The sequence below is a fragment of the Lissotriton vulgaris genome, chromosome 4_1, assembly GCF_964263255.1.
Source record: "Lissotriton vulgaris chromosome 4_1, aLisVul1.2, whole genome shotgun sequence".
Lineage (NCBI taxonomy): Eukaryota > Metazoa > Chordata > Amphibia > Caudata > Salamandridae > Lissotriton > Lissotriton vulgaris.
This window is the reverse complement of record NC_141691.1, coordinates 364,132,950-364,154,360: the sequence shown is the minus strand read 5'-3', so window position 1 is coordinate 364,154,360 and position 21,411 is coordinate 364,132,950.

Genomic DNA, 21,411 nt, shown 5'->3' with positions numbered 1-21,411 from the left:
ACAAATGCTCTGGAAACCGTTGCAGCTGGCGTCTCCTGGTTACTTGTTCCTTGGTTCTTGTTTTTCCTGTTCTTGGAAAGCTGGTACAGATAAGGGATGCCAAGCGACATCTCCAGGAGTTCTGTTCCAGCTGCATCCAGTTCTTATATACTCCTGTCTGCAGTTGGTGAATACCAGGTTTCTCTGAGATTATTTTCTCGGCTTTCTCCCCCCCCCCCTCCGCCCCCCCCCCCCCACGTGGAGGATTTTGCTTCTTGGCTTTTTCCTCCATTCAGTGGACCTCAAAGGAGAAACCTGTTGCTTCGCCATTAAACAATATAGAGGCTATAGGAAGGTGCAGCTCTTAATGTAAGCATCCTTGACAAGAAAAGAAGGTACAACCATTACTTCTAGCAGGTGACACACCTTGGGATTTCGCTAAAAAGATGGTTGTGGGTACAATTCTGATGTTCAATCAAGTCAGGGGGTAGCTGGGAATACTGTTTAAAAGACAGCACAAGTAATTGTATTTCCTGTAAACTGAGTTTATGTGGTATGTTTTTCATCCAATTTTGCATTTCTGATATGCACGTGGCTATGAGGTTGAGAGGCTATTTGAATATTCCATTTTAAAGACACTTTGCTAGTCTTTGTGGTATGTTATAATGCTCATAACGCACATCAGGGCCTTCCTTTTACTTCTTGACTCAATGAAAGATAGCAGCAAACAAACAATGGAGCAGCTAGCTACCTAATCCAGTCGACTTCAAGACGTCAGAATTGAGTTTGTTCTCAATATTAAATAGCCATATTTTCAGCATTTTTGCAAATCCTGTCACAGATATGATGGCAACAGTTTAGACCCCTCGGAAACTGTTTCCGTTCTGTAGATTGCTGCATAAGGAGAATGAATACCCTCTTTATATGTCCTTCTTTTCTTTTGATCAATACTTTGCAGTAGCGAGTGGGTTAAGTGTTGAATGCTTACCTTGCAAAGTGAATAGATCAACATTTAGTATTGACATGAACCTTTTTTATATGAAAGGTGCTTTCTCAAGATGAAAAGGTGATGCGTTACTATGAAACTGCATGTGTGTAAAAGATTAAAATGTATACAAAGATGAATTCAGTCACTTCATTTCCCAGGCAAAGAGCCAAAGCACTTACGAGTTGTGTGCACAGCAAAAGCTGTGGCATCTCTCTATTTATGATATGTACACAGAAGCTAAATTATTAACATGATCAAAGTCTTCATACAACAAAACATCATTAGAGAGTCTTTCAGCATCACACATGACTTTGTGCCTCAGAGAACTCAAATTTCTTTCTCTTGCTGAACATTGAAAGTCGCTACTCAGCTATGACCCAGAAAAAGAATCAATTTTATAAATGCACTGGGTTTCACAGTGTTGTGTCGGAGCAAAACATGCTACGGGGGAGATCGTCAAACCTTTTGCGCACATTTATTTTTTTGCTATTTTCTTTCCAGCGCCAAACTTCTTATGTGCTGGAAAGCACCCTCTATGTAGCCTAAAGCAGCGCAAAGCACTGCTTTGCGCTACTTTGCACCGAGGGGGCTTTATATGGGTGGTACATGCGTGTTCCCATACAACCACCCATGCCTTTCGATGCAAAACCATATTTACAAAGATTTATAAACATTGTTGTGCACCAAAACTTAGCACCTCTTCAAAGGAGGTACTAACAGGAGAACTGCTTCTATTTCTTTGTGTTTTTCCAACTTTACATGTGTGCTGCATTGTGTAGCATATGTGCAAAGTGGGAAAAGCTTTGCATTGTGCCTAGCATAGTATTTTGTACAGGAAGCATACCCTTCCTGTACAAAACCTATGCTATATTCATGCACACACCCTAGCGCTGCGACGCTAAGGTGGGTGCATGGCGCAGGGCAGCTGAAATCAGTGCCGGCACAAGTAGAAGGGGAGGAGAGAGCCAAATCTCTGAAGATATGGTGCTCTCCTGCTCCCTCCCCATCGCGCAATGCAGCGCAGCCTGCGGGGGCCTGCGCTGCGTTGTGTGACTTTTTTGAAAATCTCCCTCTACGTGCTTAATTTGAGTCCCTGGTTGCAGGTGGGTCCCTCTGGCAATCCTTTTCGGGGAACAGCACTTCTTTTTACTCAGCAGACTTTGAATGGGACCAAGAAACAGAAAATTAAAAGGCGGAAAAAGAAGGAAGAGAAAGACAGAAAACTGGTGACAGAGAAAAAAAGCAGAGGCGCAAAACAAGGTACAGAAGTGAGACAGAAAGGCAGGGAGTGTCTTGTGGCGGATAAAAGAGTCATGGTGAGGTGGTATTAAGACTATGCAGCATTTGGTGTTAGGCAGGGATTTAAGTGATATTAAAAAATAACAGGGGGTCTCTCAAAGAGGTGTTGCCAATGAAATAAATGGCGTGGCTTAAAAGCACCTTAGCTAAAAAATTGAGCTTAGCATAGTGTACCACACGATTTGTACTTTGCTGTTTCTGTCATTGCATCCAGATATATAATACAAAAGGTAACATCATACCAACAATAAGTCAGGACTATTGTTTTTGTCAATGTTTGTTAGTTGCATAAGATAAATAAGCAGCAACTATGGCTTATATATAATACTGAAAAAACTTCCACTTAAAGCCCTGGTGATATCACAGCAATGTTGCTGCTTCGGAATTTCAAAAAGATAAAGGAAATCCTGAGAGAAAATGACTCTCATCAAAGGATTTCCCTTCCCATACAAGGCTCACCTAGCATGACGTCATACTGTAACTTCTTCACTAGTGAGAAGTGAGCAGTGTGAGCATTATTATTATTATTATTATTATTATTATGCTGTTTTATTACGCGCTCTATTACTAATGGAGTATCCTGGCGCGGAGTGAAAAAGAGGAAAGGCGGCCTTGAAAAAGATCAGCATAAAGAAAACTAATAAGCAATCCTAAACAAGTGAGTTTTCAAAGCTTTTTTAAATGGACCAAAATTCGGGATAGATCGTAGGAACAGAGGAAGTCTGCTCCATGCAGAGGATGCACGGACAGCAATTGACTGTCCTCCCAACCGTGCGGGGCGAAAGCGCGGAACCAACATCAGATTTTGATCAGCGGATCGCAGAGGTCTGTTGGGGGAATAACGACTGAACCTTTTCCTCAAATAGGCAGGACCCTGCCCATTAACGGCCTTAAAGGCCAGTGTCAATATGCCTGCTGTCACTACAGTTTGGAAAAAAAATGGACCGCCTGTGCCAGGGCACCAAAAACAACTCGATAGAGACCCCTTTTGTTGCCACTTTAAAAAACTACCGGTGCTCAGTACCGGTGAGACCCGGCCCACATAAAGCCCTGGTAATAGGCATCTTGACCTTTCGCCGCGCCAGCAGAAGCTTCTGAGAAAAGGTTTGGGTCCCAGCACTTATTGCTTTAGAAATTAAGCACTGCATACAAATTGGTGGGTTGATTTCCTTTCTGATTGTCAAGCACGATTTCATTGCGCATGTTTACGAATCTGAATGCTCTGACATCCTGAATTGAGCCTCCTTTGAACATTGCCAGGTCTATTGAACAATTGGGGCTGCTCTATTTTTTTTGGTCCCCGTATGAGGAAGCGAATCGCGAGTTGACTGACTCTTAACATAAGAGAATGAAAAAATATACTCAAAATAATGAGTTTTTCAAGTATTGGGGTGATGTTCAAAGCCGTCTTTCATATGTATCTGTTTCTGAAGACATTCTGCTGGGAAATGGCTACCTATTTTTGTAATCAGAAACCAGGTCATGCAATCCATACACCAGTGCCTAATTTGTAAAAAAAAATAAGGGCCTGGGCTCAGGGGACCACTGTAGCTCGCACCACACATTGCCCCTGCTATGCCTCCAATGATAGTAACAGCATAACTACTAAGGGGCCGATTCCGATCGGAAGGGCTCCGAACCATGTTCGGAGCCCTTCCGACCACATTGGTATGTGCTGGCCGGATTCAATTCCGACCAAGCCATTCTGATGGCCTCGGTCGGAATGGAATCCGACTCGAATTTTCGGATGGCTTATGACGGGCTCGGAGAGCCCGTCTGCCATCCGGAAATCCTCCAGTACTCCCCCGGTCGCCTCTTTACGACCGAGAGTATAATGGCAGTTTTTCACTGACTTTTCGTGCTGGTGTTTCCGGCACAAAAAGGCAGTCAGAAACTGTCACTGGGGGCCCCAGCAGGAACCCCATGGGTACGGGCACCTATGTTGCCCCTCTGTCGATCCCTGCACCCAGTAGCAGGCATCTTGGTGTGCCGGCCACAGGGTGCAGGGTTGAACTGCACCCCTGCCTTTCACATTGCAAGCATGCTTTCCGGTTGGAATTCATGCTTGCATTGTGAACCATACAAATCGGTCACATCGTACTAGCAGGGCCGTAACTGACCACAGCAAGTTCCACAGCATATTCCGATGTCAGACGGACCTGAGTCCGTCCAACATCGGAATATGCCCCTTGCTCTCACACTTCTACAAGTGTGAAAATTCGGGCTATTTCAGACCCCCAAAGCTATAAGAATTGTTTTGGCGGCGGGTAATATTAATTTTTAATGAAACGTGTATTAATAATTAACTGTTGTGTGGTTATCTCTAAGTTAGCTAGGCAGCACAACCTTGTGCATGCTTACACAAGCCCAGCTGCTGACAATTAAGTGCAGGTGCCGAACACCGTAAACCACTGGCTCAAATTAAGCACTGCCATATGTATATGTATTTCTTAACTTATATAACCCATCATTTATAACACGTATTCCTTCCTAACTCAATTTTCCTTTCCTGAAAATCAAGGATCCAGACAAGGCTACGTCACTGTATATATTCAACACTTTTTGATTTCAACTCCTTCAATTTACTTTCAGTTAAAATAAGTAATGCCTCTGTCTTTGGTTTTATTTCAGTAACTTTGATTCTGAAGTTACATGGAAAAATACTGAAAGTGTAAAGAGTTTCAGGCACACTGTAAAAGTAGGTTCTACTTTTCCATCATATTTAGATCTTCAACTCCCTCTCCCTCAATCTTTAAGACCAGAGTAAGGGAAATACAGTAATATTTGTTAGAAAGTGAAGTTTTAAGAGTTTACAATATTAGCAGGGAGAATTAATCTATGAATTGATTTAAAAGGTCCTTCACTTCACAATTTTTTCTTTGGATTCAGTATTTAGAATAATTCCCTAGTTCTGCATATTTATTAATTGTTTTGATTTTACCCACATTTTGTCTCAATGTTGCTTCCAGGTTAGGTAAGTGAGGAGCTGGTAGTTATAATATTACATGGTGAACCAAGGTCATGGTTGCTATTTTCTAGCACTCACGCCACGTCCCTATGAGTGGGGTATGCCTTTACACTCGATGGGTACTGGTCTTTTCATGGGTGATGTCTTATTGACCCCGTCCTACCTTGGATCAGATGGTGAGCCATGGGAGGGAAGCGCCAGGTATCGTTCACATGGACCTTAGAGTGCTGAATGCACTCTATTCTCCTCCTATATTTTTTTTCCCTGAAGCCCAACCTGAGTAAATGCAATTTTACAATTGCCACATTTGGCACGCACGACTGTGATAACTATTGTACTATAAGATAGCACAGTTGTACCTGTTCAAATATTTATGGGCCTGCTGTACTTTATAAGGTTATTTCAAGTCCCAGAAGAGGTGCATGGCCATATAGAGGAACAAGCCTAAAGGCCTAGTTATTTTGCAGGGCTATGGAACTCCGAGGTGACTTGCAATATCCTTATCATGTACAGAGGGGGGTATATAACAAAATAGTCGCACCACCACCTTTCCCAAATAACACTTAAATCTTTGGTGCAGAGCTCTTTCATATAAAAGAGAGAGCATGTTTGCAAACATGAAGAATAAAAATAGAATCTCCAGTGCAAAGTTAAAGATATCTAAAAAACGGTTACATATTTGTTGCAAAACAATAATAAAATCAATTTCTTACAAATCTTTTTTTTAAAAGCTGCAGAAACTCGGAATGTGTAGACATACAGAAAGATTTCAACATTTCTATTATTACCAAAGAAGAGCAAGTTGATATAAATATCTCCTTTCTGCTAATCTCTGTAAACTAGAAAAATAGAACAGAAGAAAAACATTGCTTCGATTTTTCTTTAAACAGCTGCTTTAATTATGCTCCTTGATCTGACCTGCCTTTTCCCCCCACTGATGGATGGCTCTAGCAGCAGGCATTGTGACATCAGAACTCAGCTATAATAAGTTATTGCAGATGAGTTCTGTCATTATGTCCTTTTAATAGAGAACTGACTATGTCACAAATCGTACATTATAAAGAAATTAGAGACAGATTTGTACACAGGAATTGCAGAATCCCATGTATTATATATATTATAAAGCTAGTGCGAATCAGTACCAACAAACTTTAAGCAATAGGAGCACTCTACATATAATTTCGTAGCACATAATTTCTTAATGTTGAACTCTGCAACCAGTGGGGGCTGGTGGACTTAGAAAGTGGTGGGGCTTAAATAGCTGCCTCATATTGGTCTAAGCAGAGCACAGCTCGTGATCCAACTCCCTTACTGGTCCTTCGGCCCATGGTCAGCAATTGCTCTTCATTTTACCACCCAGGAAACTTTGTAAAAGCAAACACCATCGGTTCATTGTACAGTAAACCTTTCGTGTTAATTAACTACAAATATTGAAGTTATGGAGTCACAGTAGACAGCATGCTATTATAGTTTCTGTTATTCCAGGCAGGACTGCATCCTCTGTAAGTAATCTTTGAAAAGATCTTTATCAAAATTTCCCTGAAAATGTTCTTAAATTATATGTGTTACAAGCAATTAAGAAATGTAATTATGTAACATTACACCACCTATCAGTTTGCGAACTATATATAATAATTTTACTCTGCTAATGTTATCTGTTCTGTACTATGCCGCAAATAATGTGCATTTTGAGTTAGATTAATGCATTTAGGTATCAGGTAATGAGTTATGAGCAAGAAAAACACACATAATCGAATAAATGGTAAAAAGTGCCTTGTGTTGATAAAACACACATCTTAGAATTGGCTCGTCATGATAATTTTCTGCTTTCTAAACACACCGGAAGCTTGAGATTCACACCCCGCCCCTGCGCCCAGGGGGTGTGTTGCTGGCACACTCCAGGATGGATTTTACAGCCATAATTTACAGTAAGGAGCACAATCGTCAGGAAACGGCAGAAGTACACTAAACCTCTAAAAGAAGAGCATAGCAAAGAGCAAAGAGAACTCCCCTTGCAATCGCCCCACAGTCAAGAATTGTGGAGGCAAAGATGGATTCTAGGGTCTGGCGCAGAGATGCGAATACTGCACTCGGTCCACACGTATGCTGTTCAGGGCACTTCCGTAATAGCGTAAAACTTGTAATAATCATAAGCGCTTTAGAGAGAACTCTTCAAGGCGCCTAGTACAGATACAAGCTTCCGAGTCATGCCCACACCCCTGCTCTTCATCCTCCGCTGCCTAGGTGCCTCTACACTTCCACATATTTCCCGTCATACACCGCACTTTTTTTCTGTGTCACAAGTTCGCACTACAATGGATAAAAAACAACGGCGGAACTACTGCAATTCATTCTATTTTATTTAAAGTTCTTTCTATTTAGAGATGTTCTATTCCCATATAATGCACCTTTGCCTGTGCTGACAGATGGGTGTCTTTCATTGACACACCAGCTTTCATCGGAGGTGTTATGTTCCTGGAGATGGCACGCCCCTGACGCCAGGAGCGTGCAGCGTTGGGTCATGTGACTTACTATAATAAAGAGAGGCCCCGCACGCACGTAGGTATTCAGACGCGCGCACGGAGAGCCACAAAGTTATTCCCAGAGTCTGTCTCAGTTATTTCTAGGGCCACGTGTTAGGCCTAGGTAGACCTAGATGCCCCGGAGTGTAGGCCCCAAGTTGTTACCCCTAGGGCTGCCACTCCCCACTTGCAGAACACCACAATTGGCGACGAGGGTGGTTGCCGGATCCTCGCCCGGGGTGTGTGTGTGCCAGCTGTCCCGTGAGGCGGCTGCGGGCCTGTCCCTTGGCTTGTGGTGCTCGTGCCTCGCGGCGTCACACGCCCCCACAAGGTGCGCTTGGAGGGAAGACTTTGATCCCTGGGGGATCGCAGGTGAGCTTTGCTGCCCAGCGCCGGCCTGTGGTGCGCATCGGGACGACTGCCCAAGTGGCACACCCTCTCATCGGTGGTTTCACACCCAGCGCCGCACCGGGCCCCTTGGCACGTGCGTGAAGCGCACTTCGGTTCGCCTGGCCCGACGATCGGGGCGGCGCCCGGCATCATCTCACGCATCTGGCAGACGCGGCACCTGCCTGTCCCACCGTTGGCCTTGCTCGCCCGTGGTAAGTGCGCTGATCGCACGCGCCTTCCCGGGCTCCCTGTGGCATTCTCCACGGTCACAGACCGGCCTACTCTCGGGTGCCGGCGGCCCAGTGCACAGCAGAGGCCCACGTCCGGCCCCCTCACGCGCCAGCTCCAGTGCGACCCCGGCCCGCCGAAGGCCTGATCAAGAACTCCCAGGGCGATGGCCACGATTCCGCCCATCGAACCGTTTGTGGCGGAGGGTGCGCCCTCAACTCTCGCCCCGAAATGGAAAGAGTGGGTGGACAGACTCCTAGTGTTCTTCGAAGCCACGAAAGTCCACAAGGAACAAAAGCGGGCCATGGTGCTCCATCTGGGTGGCAAGGACATCCACTCCATTGCTCGGATACTCACAGAGGCAACCCCCAAAACTCATCACACGTTGATAAACGCCCTAAATGCCCATTTTTAACCCATGGCCAATCAAGACTATGAAAGCTTTGTATTCCGACAAGCGCGCCAGCTGCCGGAAGAGTCATTGAACACCTACCACACCAGACTCAAAAAGTTGGCACTGTCATGTGGGTTCCAAGATGTAACGGAAGAGATCCGCGGGCAAATCATATAGGGCTGCGCCTCTGCCAAACTGAGGGAAAGAATACTGGAAGAGTCTGGCAAGCCGCTGGCCGACATTCTAACTCTCGGCCGCACGAAGGAACTTTCCAAAGCCAGGGCAGCGCATATGGAAGCTGCATTGCAAGCTACTGTTAAAGTGGAACCCGTCAATAAGCTGCAAGTCCAAACGCCATTCAAGTGGCACAAAAAGACGACACCCACACAGGGTGGGGCATCTGGACACTCATGCGGATACTGCCGAGGCCCGCGTCACCCTGCACCAGAATGTCCAGCACGGGGAAAATGCTGCTCAGGATGCGGCAAGATGAACCACTTCGAAAAAGTCTGCCGATCGAAGAGGTTCCGCAAGCCACGCCAAACAGTACAGACTATAACGGAAGGAGAACAGAGCCACAGTGACATGGATGATGACGAGGAGGAAGAACGATCGGTGCACAAGGTGCACATGATCGGCACCGCTGCTCGTCGCACCAGAACACTGCCCCAATGTGCAATCCGGGTGGCGGACCAAGACATCATGGCGGTAGTGGACACGGGAGCGTCTATAAATCTAATGAGCGCCTCACTCTACAGAAACATGGCCACGCCTCCGGCCCTGAGCCCCACTCCCATCACTGTCTTTGCATTTGGACAGGACATCCCCCTCAGGATCCGAGGGAAGTTCCGAGCGGCAGTCCGCCATGGGGACAAGACTATCAAAGCGAACATCTTTGTGTCGGAAGAAGGATAAGGCATGCTACTGAGCTGCAGAGCAGCCGAAGACCTAGGCGTGGTAACATTTGCCTTCGGTGTCCATGAGGAATCAGTACAACAACTCCTCATGGAATTCCCAGACCTCTTCGAGGGCATTGGACGCTTCAAGGGCCGTGAGATACACCTACACTTGACCCCACAGTACAGCCGGTGGCTCTGCGACACCGTCGCATTGCATTCCATCTTCGGCCCTTGGTGGAAGAGGAACTCCGCAAACTAGAAGCGGCTGGCATTATCGAAAAGGTCTCAGGTCCCACCCCCTGGGTGTCGCCCATCGTAGTCACCCGAAAACCAAAACAGCCAGGGGCGGTCAGGACTGCGCGGACATGCACCTCCCCAATGCAGCCATAAAGCGAGAGCGTCATATCACCCCCACCATTGATGACCTCATCGGAGAAATGGCTGGGGCCTGCTGGTTCTCAAAGCTAGATCTACGAGCGGGATATCACCAGCTAGTATTGGACCAGGAATCGCGTAATATCACCACTTTCTCCACCCACAGTGGTCTTCAGAGGTACACCAGGCTCAGCTTTAGGGTCTCCAGTGCAACGGAGGTGTTCCAAAATGTCATTCAAGAACTTATCGCTGGCATACCCGGGGTGATAAATGTCAGCGACGACATAATGATACACGCCCGCACCATCACGGAACACAATCACAGACTGACACAAGTCTTTCTTAGGCTAAGAGATGCAGGACTTACGCTCCATAGGGAGAAGTGTGAATTCCTATGAACCAAGATAGGATTCTTTGGATATGTCTTCTCGGCAGACGGTGTCAACCCAGACCCTGACAAAGTAAAGGACATCAAAGACGCACCTCCCCCCACGACAGTCACCGAGGTTCGGAGCTTCCTTGGCATGGTTAACTACTGCGGTAGGTTCATCAAAGATCTGGCCAATCTCACACTTCCCCTGCGCGACCTCACAAAGGACTCGACCCCGTGGGCCTAGGGACCGGAGCAGGAGAAGGCCTTCCATGAATCTCTTTCCAGCAATACCACACTGGCGTTTTTCGACCCTCGAAACGCCCCCCTCATAGCGGTAGATGCCGGACCGGCAGGACTCGGAGCTGTTCTGATGCAAAGGCAGAGGGATGAAATGGACTGGATACCCGTTGCCTTTGCAAGTAGATCCCTCACAGACACAGAGCAGCGGTATTCCCAAATTGAAAAAGAAGCCATTGCCATCCATTGAGGGTGCCGACACTTCCATCTGTATGTCTACGGCAAGCCGTTCACAGTGGTAACGGACCATAAACCGCTAGTAGCCCTATTCTCGGGAACCTCATGAAAGCCGCCTCCTCACATCGAAAAATGGTTGCTCCAACTGCAGGAATATAACTGTAACATCGAGTACCAGCCCGGAGCAAAGAACCCGGCGGATTACCTCTCACGCCATCCCAGGCCAGCCACCCCGGAAGAAATGGATGAGGCCGAAGAAACAGAGGCATATGTCAAATGGGTGGTCGCGCGGTCATGCCCGCGTCCCCTATCCATAGAGGACATTGCGAATGCCACAGCCCAGGATGCCTGTCTCCAGAGGGCCAAAGAGATCCTCCGATTGGCGAACTGGCATAGAGCCAAAGAGAGTTGGAAGGTGCTCACCCCAGAGGCTCAAAAAATCATGGAGAGCCTGCATCACGTCAGGGAGGAGCTCAATGAGGACGAAGCAGGGTGCCTGCTATGAGGGCATCGCCTCGTGATACCTGCGGCCCTAACTGACCAGGTGGTACAACTAGCACATGTGGGACACCAGGGAATGGTCAAAACCAAAGCCCGGCTACGGACAAAAGTGTCTTTTCCCCTAATGGACGACATGGTAGAGAAGGTGGTGAGGTCATGTGCCGCTTGTCAAGTTACAGGAGATGCTCCTCGGGAAGCCCCGATCATAGTGGAGCCCCGGCCCCAACGACCATGGGAGAGGGTCAGTATGGACTTCGGCAGCCTCCCGGATGGAAGGCATACATTGGTAATGATCGATGACCATTCCAAATATCCTGAAGTGGAGATAATAACAAGCCTAAATGCTGAGAGCGTCATCCCCAAAATAGAGAAGATTGTCGCCACTCATGGGGCCATGCGTGAGCTCCACACAGACAATGGACCCCCGTTTCAAGGACAAGACCTGGCCACTTATCTGTCCTCCCTCGGCACTCGACATCGACGAATCACCCCTCGCTGGCCTCAAGCCAACGGGGAGGCAGAGCGATTTATGAGAACCCTGAATAAAGTCATTCGCATTGCCCATGACAAAAGCCAGTCAGTGGAGATGGCCATCTTCACCTTTCTCCGGCGCTACCGGCAAACCCCACACTCAACCACGGGGATAGCACCAGCCCATGTCCTCATGGGGCGAGTGGTGACAGACTCCATCCCTCACCATCCCCGGTGGTCACCAGAAGGGGTGAATGAAGACAGGATCGCGAAGAAGAGAAAGGCCACCTTTGCCAAGATCAGCCAGAAGAGAAGGGCAGTGATGACACATTTCAGCAGAGGTGATGCGGTGCTGCTTCGCAACAGGGTAACCATTGGCAAGTTTAGGCTGAACTACGAAAAAGGACCGTGGCGAGTAATTGGCGTAAAAGGCACCCGCATCACAGCGGTCCGGGGGCGGGAGACAGTAACCCGAAACATATCACATTTCAAACGCTTCCATCCGGAGCCAACTGCATCCTGTTCCCCACCGACTGCCAATGGAACTGAAACTGCAACTAATTTGTTACACCAGGAACTTACACCCAGCCAAGAGGTCACCCAGAGTAGCAACTCGAGAGCAATTGTGAATGAAGAGGCGGGTGATGGCGCTAGGGCCCTAGAGGACCTGCCAGATCCGGATGGGGCCGACAGGGAGGCGGCAGGAGCGGTCCCAGTCACGGAGACAGACATTTTGAGTCAAAGAGGGTCGCAACACAGGCTGAGAAGAAACCCCATGCCCTCCTGCCGGCTACGCGACTATTTCACGTAAGACTGTTTCAAGATAAGATTATATGAGTGCCAAGTCTGTGATCATGTTCCACAAGTTCGGAATCATATCTGGAGGCAGAAGGTGTTAATGAAGAACATTATGATAGACGGGTTGACAATGTTGTTGTTGTTGTTTTTCCTTATTTTAGGAGGAATGTTATGTTCCTGGAGATGGCACGCCCCTGACGCCAGGAGCGTGCAGCGTTGGGTCATGTGACTTACTATAATAAAGAGAGGCCCCGCACGCACGTAGGCATTCAGACGCGCGCACGGAGAGCCACAAAGTTATTCCCAGAGTCTGTCTCAGTTATTTCTAGGGCCACGTGTTAGGCCTAGGTAGACCTAGATGCCCCGGAGTGTAGGCCCCAAGTTGTTACCCCTAAGGCTGCCACTCCCCACTTGCAGAACACCACAGGAGGTAAGTCACTGAAATGAATCCATGAAACGTAATTATACCCAACAGCAGCCGATGGAGCCCGCTCAATCCTCCACCCCATTATTCAGGATCCAATTAAGGTGTTCACGGCTCCTCCCTGAATTAGGCACAGAGAGCAACAAGCCTCGGCAAAGACAGGAACGGAAAAGGTGACTCTGACCCCGGCTTGCAGCAGAGCGGGCACAGAGGGACAGAGCCTCATGTGAGAAAGATGTTCTAGGGATGCACGTACCAGCCTGGGTACTGACCCTAAAGGGTCACGCAGTGCTGCTGGTTCCTTGATGGGAAATCGCACCCTATCCTCATCTGTGGCAAAGCAAAATACAAAGGTTTTGGGAATTCCTTACAGCACGTGTTTTTTAGCATTGATTCAACCGGTAATTCTTACTGTAATCCTGCTAGTCGCGTCCCGCAAAACGGGCAGGTGGGTTCGCGCATGGGGCATTTGAAAGGTAAGTGGGACGGTCACGGATGGTAGTAATCTTCAGTATAAAAAAAACATACCTGCTTCCTCCGAGACCGCATCACACGCCGCATCCTGCTTGCTCTGGAGTCCTGGGCCATTTTAGGTAGCCTCCCTCTTCCTGCTCCCCTAAGCCAATCACAACTCTGTAATGGCAGCGTTGTGATTGGCGAGGCGCAGTGGAGAGCGCCCCAGCCGGGCCATTTTGTCTAAGTAGGCTACATGCAGCAGCCTACAAAGAGAAAAAGGGGAGTGTGCATGACTGCTTTGTTCGGCCCTGGGGCCGACCAAACAGACAGTACCCATAACAGTGGGTAAGCCACTCCCTCCTGCCCTCAAGCAGGACCAACCCATCCGCCCAACCCCAACCAGACACAGAGGCACTTCTGCTTTCCCTCAGTGCAAGAAGCAGAAACATAAATGGTAGTTTTTACCGTTTATGCTTCTGCCTTCTTGCACTGCAGGAAAGCAGTGGGGCGATGCCCCCACACCCCAATGGGGGAGCCGCCATTGTCTGCAACTCCTCACTAGGTTACACTTGTCTATATGCCCAGTCAATTTACCTCTTTGTTGTCAACACTAATAGGCATAATTCTGACAAACTTACACATCACACACAGTTTTATTTTAACATTAAATTAGATGAAGCAGCATCATTACACTCTTCATGTAACAAGAATGAGTACCCATATAGTTATACTAATGTGCACATTTTGATAAAGACTTTTTTGCATAATATTTATCCTCAAACTAACTGAGGACAGATGTTTTCATTGTGCTAAGGAAGGAGGGGCCACTTGGTCTCATATCATCTGGGACTGTCCCAAAATTGGGAATCTATGGGTAGAAATTGAAAAATATCTCAGAATTAATAGAGGCCACTCTATTTCTATCGATAAATTCATTGCAGTCCTAGGATGTTCTCCAAATGTAATACTGAACAATTTGCAAGAAGAATGTCTATTTATATCCGCCTTAGTGGCAAGATCTTAATTCCTCCAAAACTGGCGAAGCAACAATATACCTTTTTTTCAAGCATGGAGAGCAAAGCTTTTTAAAGTTAAAGAACCAGAGAGACAGTATGCATTAAGATCAGGATCGTTTAGCAAATTTGTGAAACGTTGGAGCTCCATAGAAAATTATTCTGGGACCTGGGTAAAAAGATTGTTGCCTGAGAAACTGTACAATATATGTTTTTGGAATAGATGTTTCAGGACTCTAAGTATGATAGACATACTACACCTTAAAGATCGATTTGTATGTATTCTTATACTATCCTGTCAACTCTGTTATATATTGAGCAACTATGCACTTTATTTTGGTAAGTAACTTTTGCTATCTTAGAAATTGTGCAATAAACCATTTACTATGGATAATCTGTGTTGCTAAGAATTATAATTGTTTTACTTTTTAGATTGACATATTCATATATTCTCACCATACCACCAATTGGAATTCATTTCAAGCACTTATGCACTTTGCACTTTGCAGTTTACTCTGTATATTGTCCCTTGAGCTGAACTCTCAATAAATATATCAATAATAAAACAAAATAAAAAAACATCAGCCCAGTCTTTCCATCAATGATCTTCCTTACGTAGTTTTGATTCCTTTCCAACCTTGACTTCCAAGCCTATTGCTTCCCGCAACATTACCCGTGTAAGATATGCTGTGCTCTACTAACCTCCCATTACTGTATCACTTTCTCTTCCATATTACTTCTAAACTTCAGTTGCATATCTTCACGTTTTTATGACCACTCCTTCCTTTATTCTTCCTGTAATAGGTTAAACTTTAATAAATCCTCTGTTTTAACTATCTCTTCCTCTAGCCTGGTAAGATATTCTTTCTCTTCTTTTGCCCAATTCACTGTCGAGTTTTTCATGATTCCCCTTAACCAGGCCTTACATGCATCCCAACCCAGATGCAAAGTAACTGCCAACAGGTTCCAGGAAAAAGATTCCTTTGTACTATGCCATATTTTTGCCATTATCTTTGTCTGCAATAATATTCATATGTTAACCGTCCACCTCCCAATACTACAGATGTTCCTGATCTCAATTTTTAAAAGCAGTGCAGCGTGGTCTGACAAAGGTTTTGGAAGGTGGTCTATCCCCAGTGCATTCTCCACTTCTTTTCTCGCCATGAAAAAGTAGTCTAATCTAGAATAGTGCCCAATCTTCTTACTAGGAAAAGTATAATCCCTGCAGTTCCCTTTAGCTCTGTGAAAAACATCACAAACATTCAAACTATCCATCATGTCCAACAGATAAGCCTTCATCTTTGGGAGGTAATCTGGATCCTCACTGAAGATCTGACATGGTCATTATGCAATGAAATATTCAAATCCTCACCTAAAATATTAGGAGCTTGAAAGTCTACCAGGTTAGAAAAAAGTTATGTGTAAAAAGAGTAACATCATCTATATTTGGGCCCTAATAGCTTACTGGAGTATTTGAAGTGTAATGTACTTTTATTCTAGCAATTATCCAGCATCCACCCTCATCTGTTCTGTACCTATGTATCTCTACCCCTGTTTTTGCTCCTAGTAATATATCTATGCATTTGGTACAGTACATTTTATCAGTCGAGACACAACTCTCTATCCATCTTTATTTTGAGAAGAAGTCCCTAATTTCTTGTCTCAAGAGATGCGTTTCCTAAAGCATAAAGATTGGGGCATTATGATCACCATGATCTTTTAAATATTTTATGATTTCTCTCTGTCTTTTTTTTATTTGTAACGTATTCATATTCCCACATAAAATTGCCAGAAAATCCTTCTTATTCATATTCCCTCCTCCTTCTCCTTCCACACCTCATTAACCTTACCTCCTCATTCTTAGTAGATGTTTTCTCTCTATACTTTCTTTTTGACTTGACAACAGGGCATTTTTTAAAAAAGAATTCCCCATGCTCCCAACCACATGTGCACCCTCCCATGGAAACCCTCCCGTTTAAATGATTAATCATCAGTACTGCCTACTGAGCCCATCTTTAGGGAGTGACCAGAACATCTTTCCTTCATTCACTTATCAATTATCAGTTGTCGGGATTCCCCTGTTTTGCCTCCACTATGAATTTATCCACCTCTTCGGGATCTAAAAAATTATGCATATTGTTCCGCCACATTATCTTTAAAATAGCGAGGAACCTCATTTGTAAAGATGCTCCCAGGTTTTTCAACTCATCCATCCTGTTTCCCAACTCCCACTGTCTGTCCGCTGGTTTTTTCATCTGACCTGATCCTATAGGTGGCTCCCAACGCTTGCAGTGATTTCTGTTTTAAGGCCAATCCCAAAATCTTTTCTTTTATGGAGTATGATAAGAAATTCACCAGGATCTTTTGTGTTTTTTTTTCACCCGAGTGTAGCTTGAAGGGATCTCAATGTAGTTGTTGGATTTCTATATCCAGGTTTAGCAATAAGGCCTCCTGTGGGAAGGAGTTTTTCAATAGGCTTGCCACAAACGCTTTATTATCCAACCCTTGCAGCACCTCTTCCACTCCAAAATTCTGATATTGTTGCCTTTATTTTCCAGCCTTTCAAGTTTTTCTATTAGTACCTTTTCTCTCTCTTTCAAACGTACCACCTCTCGAGTATGCGCTTGAACTTTTATCTGTAGATCTTGCATTCCGCATTCCAACTCCTGTGTTCACAGGGGTCACTGGGTAAGACAATCCCACACTTTTAGGTTACTAGCACCGAAACCTGTACCCTCTATACTTGGGGTTCACGCAACACTACTGTGCAACTCCCTGGTGGCTCCTCCTACCCCGGGATTTAGTTCTTCCACGTTCAGGGCCAGAAATCTATTTTGTGTTGGGCCGCAGTGTGTATTAAGGAAGTACCAGGGTCTCCTGGGTCGGTGGTCTTTATTTCACTCATTCACTTTTGTTCTGAGGTGGGTCTGCTACCTTCCATGCCTTCCTCACAGATCCTTGCATCGGTTCTAACCTTGAAGTATCATCTAGGTGAGGGGGTAATTCTCTGAGCCATCAAGGCCAAACTACTTTGTTTCTCCTTTAACAGTGCTATGTTTGCCAGTTTTATTGGGGTCTTTTTTAGGATTGAGTCTTTAACTGTACCAGAATTGCCTCTGGGCTTTTTCACTTTAACTTGCAGTTTTACTGGTGACTGAGTGGAAATTTTTCCACCAATACCACCGTCCTCCGCTACTACCCAGGGGTGTCAATAATGGGATCTTAGCATGTAGTGATTGCCAGATCGTGACTGCTCTTCCTAAAATTATTACTGTGAATTGCTTGCACCCTTCTTGTTTACCCCTCTTTAAGTCTAACTGCTGTATGATAGGTTCCATCTGAACACTATGGAGGCTGTGCTCTTCATGGGTCAAATCCTTACCGGTTACATCCCTCTGCTCATCTATGGTCGTTGTCTCTGGCTCTCCAAAGCTTCCAGGCCTGTCAGATCCTTCCCCGATGCACATAACGTGTGCTGACCCTGCCCCCACTGGCCTGGTTGTTTCCTCACAGCGGCAATAGGCGCTGGGCTGCACAAAGCTCCTGCAGCACCCCTGCTGCCATGAGCCAGGGCGGTGTTCCCAGTGCCACCATTCACAGAGGGGCCCACAATGACAAGCAACACACGATCAAGTTTACGCAAGGTGAACAGCAAATGGCATTGAGCAATTTCCATGGAACTGAGACCGCCTTGGTCAAGGCGGCGGATGATATTAGATCCATTCGGGATGCGGGAGGCACAGCTGTCCTGATCCTACTGGATCTATCGGCTGCCTTCGACACGGTCGACCATACCACCTTGGTCGACCGTGTCGAGAGCATTGGCATCCGAGGCAACGCTAAAAATCTTCTTGCCTCCTTCCTGGCTAACAGGACCCAGGTTGTAACTGTGGGACCTTTTGAATCCTCCCCCTGTCACTGCCATGTGGAGTTCCCCAAGGCTCATCCCTCAGTCCGACACTTTTTAACATTTACGTGTCGGACCTTGCCAATGTCATCAGGGCACACAGGATGAGCCTAACATCCTACGCAGATGACACCCAATTGGTCCTCTCTGTCAAGAATGACGGGCTTCAAAAAGCCAACATGTTCAATCAGGGTATGCAGGCAATTGGGAGCTGGATGGCCCACAATTGCCTGAAATTAAACTCTGATAAATCAGAAGTCGTTATTTTTGGCAATCTTTCCCCGGAGTGGTCCCCCTTATGGTGGCCCTCACCCATGGGCCAGCCCCCAGACCTTCCTACCACATGCCAACCAGATTTCCTCCTCAGCCTTTTACAAGCTACGGCTTATTAAGAAAATTCTGCCTTTTTTGCCCGAAAATGCCGCCAAAACATCGGTGAGCGCCCTAGTTCTCTCCACCCTAGATTACTGCAACGCTTTGTTCCTAGGTGCCCAGGAGAGAGTGCTTTCGAAAATGCAGGCCATCCAGAACGCGGCCGCTAGGCTACTAGGGCGAACCTCTAAATACCAACCAGTGTCTCCCATCATTAGACAACTTCACTGGCTTCCAGTGAAGAAGAGGATCAAGTTCAAGTCACTGTGCTTGATATACAAGGCCCTACATAATGCCTGACCAGTGTTCTTCACTCAGAACTTAACCCCCTACTGCCCTTCCAGAACACTGCGTTCCTCCAGCTCCTTTGATCTGGTGGTCCCCCGAACCAAAACGGTCCATTGGGGTGACAGACGATTTTTTGTAGCTGCACCAAAGCTGTGGAACACACTCCCTCTCTCAATCAAGGCCAGCACCTCCCTCTGGTCTTTCCGAAAAAATATTAAAACCTGGCTTTTTAACCTATGATCCTTTACTCTTTACTTCAGCACCCCTTGTGGGTTAAACATTGCAGTTATCAGCGCCGAGATGCCCTAGGGCCTTCGTTGGCGCTTTATAAATGTTGTTATAAATACATAAATAAATAAATAAATAAATGAACAGAGGTAGGTGCTGTTAAAATTCTATACATCTAGCAGCACTCCCTTGATGCTCTCTCAACTGGAATACTTCAGTCAGGTGCCATGTTTCCCTTGCCCTTCTGACTCTTCTCCCCCTTGCCCTCCATGGTGTTTTGTTGTTTTGACAGGTTGACCATCTGGGATGTGCCAAGGAACTTAATTATCTTTAAAGGAGTCTACCCGCCGACAGACAGATGTCGCTAACACCTGACCTGCTCTTAGCTTCTATTGAAGTGAATTCTCACCCCTAAGCACTGCTCCTAAGGCCCTGGAACCTATGGCTGGTTTCAGAGTGTACTCTTCCTGCCTAACCCTAGATCCTGGGGACTCAGAAACCCTTTTCTATGTTTTTACCTCGAGAACTGTTGTGGGACTGAGATATATCTGCCAGCCTAAGCCCAAGGGTGCATCTCTGGCAGGCCTACTATGTCCTTCTCTGCAGCAGTAAATCTGATTCAGTGGGTCCGATGACAATTAGCATCCGATAACATTGAACTGCCTTTTGATACAGCCTGCAGGCTTGCCTCACTGAAAAAATAAAATTTCCAGGAAAGAGTTTGAGTTTGAAGAAATCTTCACAGGACCCGACACCGAGTAGTGCCTGATCATTGTTGACAAATACCTGGGCACGAACAGAGGACTTTTGCTACTTGGAGCTTTTCCCATCTTTATCAGTGGCTTCACCAAGACCTCATCCTCCATCAATCAGTCGTCACTGACCCTACCTTCAGATCTAGTCTACTGCCTTGTCCAAGTGAAGACGCTAACTTTGCTGAAAGTTCTTAAGTCCAAAGGTAACTCTTTGACCGAAACCAACCTGGTCATCATATCCAACCAATGCTCCATTGTGGTCGACCTCGACCTTCCCCATGTCCACTTCTAGTGCTACCAGTTGCCAACAGTTGGTACTTGGCACTATTTTGTGCTATCTCTGGTTTCCCATATCAGATTTTTGTCATTCTGGTGTAATTTTGTTCAATAAAATATGCACCATTGGTATACATTTGAGTGGGTTTTTATTGTGATGTGTTTTTGACTTTTTCACTGTTTTGGTACTTCTAAGCTACTATCCACTCTAACTAATAATCCACTTTATCACAGCTTCCAGTCTTATTGGTCTGATGCTTTGTCTTTGCATGGTATGAGCCCTCTAAAATCATTTAGACAAGTGTGGGTGCAGTGACATTGTTTCACCCTCCCTCTTGTTAATACTAAATGGATATGAAATTTCTAATTGAAAACGTGTACCAAAAAAACATTATTATTTTAATCTTCACAGGACCATAGTAGACAGAAAACTGAATCCTTCAAATGGGTGCATAGGTTTAGTATCTGCATTTCTAATGAATGTATTTCATCATCTACTTAGGTGACAGATAAAGAGGGAGTTACTCCTGAAGAAAGCCTAATACATCATTTACAGGGCTATCATAAGGGCTAACACATGTTGACCTTACACAGTGGTTAGAATTATTCCACTATACCTTTAACCCTAACCCTGGAGACTCCAATAAACTTGCCTTTGGCACCAAGAGGCAACCTAACAGTACCTCTCAGCATATTACTCATAGGTTGCCCCCAAACCAGTTCACCAACTCCCTCAAAACCACTTAGTGACAATTTTTATTTCACCTGAAGAGCTCCTTAGTATTATCAGCTCATAGGCCAAAGTGTCCTATGATGAAGCATATCACCCCTGGGACAGTGAGGGCTCTCATCCTTTAAATATCTTATCTTTCCATGAGATATTGCATGTGACTTTGCAATGGTTAAATCCCTGGGTACCCACTGTTCATGCTACCAAAACATCAAACAAAAACCTAAGAGTAACCAGCAATGGCAAATTCGGAAGCAAGAGAACACTACACAAATTATTCCTATGATGCAGCAAAAAGGTAAA